Genomic DNA, 3,476 nt, shown 5'->3' with positions numbered 1-3,476 from the left:
GCACTTCAGCCACGGGGGTAAAACTTTCAGAGCTCGTTTGTGACTTTCACCTTTCTGACAGTTATTTGTCTACCTCACTTTGTGAGGAGATGGTCAGATCTTATCTAAAACCCTGGCAAGTCTCTTTTTCCTTTTGGATTTAGTATTTGGAGTACTGAAAGACTAAGGAAGGTAGTGTTCTTGTCATTTTGTACGTTTGGGCCAAAACTCATATCTACATTCAGGTAAAAAAGGGCATTTATACCATACACATTTATTTGGTTGCGACGCCAGAGGTGGAAGAGTGAGTTTCGGTTCCCTCTGCATGAACTTTGCAGAGATGTAGAGACCGTGCATGATTTCCTCACTATTCCAAGTGACATGTGCCACTACACTGTTGTTCATGGTGAGGTTGTCTGCTTGGAAAGAAGTCCTGAATTGTTTTGCAGTGTTTACCATATTTTTCCTCACACTTCAATAGTGCTTTTCCTCCTTTGGCCTTCATCCTTGATACTTTTCTTGAAAGTGATGGCAGCCCTCTCAGCCTTTGTCTTGCTCCTTCTAGTCATCTCCTGTAGGTCCCCCATGCTCCTAATCAAGTGCTTAGTTTTTGTCTGCCTTCATCCCAGATGGAATTTATCTTTTTTGAACCTGAGTAATGAGAAATGTCCATAGTGGTGCAGGTGAGTGCTCACCAGGGCTTTGCACAATGCTTGCCTTTCCTATGGAAATACCTTGCCCGACACACAGGACTGCATTTGCCTGTATGACATCCGTGGCTCATAGTCACCCTGTGAGCTACTCAGGCCTCCAGGAACAATTGCCCACTCCGATGTTTCCGAACTGTAGCAGAAACTCATGGTGTTCCACCTGGCGTTGTGTTACCTATTTCTGCCCTGCAGTTCTTCCCACAGGGTTTATTGATGTAAGGGATATCTCTTCTGTCAGAGCTTCAGCTGGTAGGGAGGATGGGGGCCGTAGAACTATCCCGTGAGATACAGCTTTTTCTGGTACACGGATGCCATGAAATCCAGAATATGATGTGCCCAAGGAATGTATCTTTTGGAGAAGGCAGGAAGCCTACATTTCTTGAACGATGGTTTTCTGCAATCTAAATTCAAAAGACCTGACCATGAACCCCACCGTTCATACATTTGATGACATCAAAGCGTGAAGGGTGGAGCTTGAGAGATGTGTTAAGGGGGCTTTCACCCATCAATAGCCTGCCGGGGTCCAGCTCCACACAGCCACAGCCAGCAGATCCAGCCCTCCACCGGCCGGCTGAGCAACGGCCGGGCTGTGTGGGTGGGCTCTGAACACAAAGCTGGTGGTGTCAGTCTTGTCACTTTCCAAATGGATGTCTGCCTCCTAGGGAAGAAAATAACCACAGCCGACATTAACTGAGCTTCCATTTTGGAAGCTTCATTGGAGAAAGTGCCAAATCAGCCCAGACTGGAAAAGCTACAAGAGGCGAAACACCGGTGGGTCAGTGTGACGCAGTTAGTGGCGCTGCTGTCTGTGGGATTACGCTTTACTCTGCAGGAGTGTGGATAAAGGTTGCTGATGACTTTTTAAATGAATTCTGCAGGCATTTAGTGAAGAGGAAGGTTGTTGCTGGTAATGCCGAGATGGGTAAGGAGTTGGCTGGCCAGGTGGCCGTCCGACACTAAAAGGCAGCTGCCTCTCTTTCAGAGTCCCTATGCACTTGTAAGATAGCTGCAAAGGACTGAAGATTTTGCTTTTTATACCCCCACCTGAAACCACCTGAGAATGTCGGTGTGATGAAATTACTGATTATGTTATTCAGATACAAAGGAACTTCTTTTGTTTTTTTCAATTAATTAAAGAAACTATGGAAAACAATCTTCTCGCACACGCTTCGTGATTAGTCAGTTTGCAAAACTGGTGCAGTGAGTGCAGCAATCTGCCAGGCTATGTCTATTCAGTTAAAGAATCTCAACGTTTTGATGCAAGCACAGTGTAATGAGACAGGCCCTTGCACGCGTCCAAACGTGGATCTGATGGATGAGCAAGGCAGAGCGAGGCTAGAGACGGATTCCCTTGCCATGAGTGCTCCCTGTCTAGGGCAAAAGACAGTGTGTCAGTAGCAAGGATTTCAGACAATATGGAATTTATAAGCTAAAACCGATGTTTTGAGTTACGCTTGGAAACAAACTGGTAGCCAGTGCATTTTAAGACCATGCTTTCCTCTTTGCAAAGGGCCCCACAAGGCAAATGCATGCGGAAATAGCACATCCTGAAATAATTAGCTCTAGCCGTACTAATTGCATTCCCATACTGTGCTGTGTGTAGCAACAATCCAGGATGGAAGTAACAAATTCCTAGATAATTGGACTGACTGCCACATCAGAAAAAAAAAGGTCATGTCTTTTAGCCAATGTAGATGGAAATGTTTTTGGAAGTGCAGGTGTTACTTGGCTTTTTGCTTTCTTTAACAGTTTCTTGGCTTTGCTTTTCTTTTTTAACTATGGCCATTGATGGCCTGGTCTTGGGTTTATATCTCATCCCAAGTGTTTTCCTATGAACGCCTGTTACAAAACAGGGCACTTCAGCGTGAGGGTTTTCAATACAAAGCAAGTGCTGTTTACAGCACTCGAGTGCAACGAGTCTGCTCACACCCTCGGGTTCAGGTGGCCCAAAGTTCATTGTAGCGCTTGAGACACCTGACCAAACACATGCCACATATGTCTTCCTCCTCTAAAGCCCTTTGACAGCCATGATTCAGGCAGCTGCTGTAGAAATAAAGGAGGACGCTTTAAAGATGTATTGTGCTTGGCCGCCCTTGACTGGTGCTTTTGGCTGGCTGGGATGCAACTCGCCGTGGAGGCAATATCCAACATTTCTTTCTGCTCTTAAAAAAGATCCTCCAGAGAGGGAGATTTCATTAGGGAGCAGCACGTCTGACACCATGCGAGCGCTGCTCTAATATAGACAATATTAGCCCCAATCGTTGAAGCGCAATAGCGCTTTGCTTCCTGTGCCTTAGTTTTTGCGATTGCCTGTTTTGCAAGTCCAGCTCGGGTGGCTCGTGCGATGAGAAAGGCAGCAGGTGCACGGGAACATGTCCTGCCTTGCTTTGTTCTAGACTTCTCCCTCTGATTATTTCTCCTAATGTTTCCCACGGGGACCATCTGTCCTTTTCATCCACAGCTGTAAGAGTGAGAGTGTTGGAACAAGTAATCCTAAGGGCAATATCATTCTGGCAGCGTGAGCTAGCACAAGGTGGAAATTAAATGGAAGGGAGTTAGGCGCTTTCAATGTCCAAATTCAGCAGCTCAGTTAAGAAAACTTTTCTTGGAAAGAAAAGAACAGGGTCGTAAGCGCTGACTGTTGATTTCCACTGGCTAGAGATGATTTCGCGCTCAGTCTATCCACTTCAGCGGGCGGTGCAACTGTTTGGTACTTCCCTGAAGTGAGCCCGAAAGGTCAAATTCACCCAAAGCCTCCTTCCCAAGGAGGAGGTGGAGGCCCCTCCA

The sequence above is a fragment of the Pygoscelis adeliae genome, unplaced genomic scaffold (genome assembly GCF_000699105.1).
Source record: "Pygoscelis adeliae isolate BGI_AS28 unplaced genomic scaffold, ASM69910v1 Scaffold58, whole genome shotgun sequence".
NCBI classification, from domain to species: domain Eukaryota; kingdom Metazoa; phylum Chordata; class Aves; order Sphenisciformes; family Spheniscidae; genus Pygoscelis; species Pygoscelis adeliae.
This window is presented reverse-complemented; position numbering follows the sequence as displayed.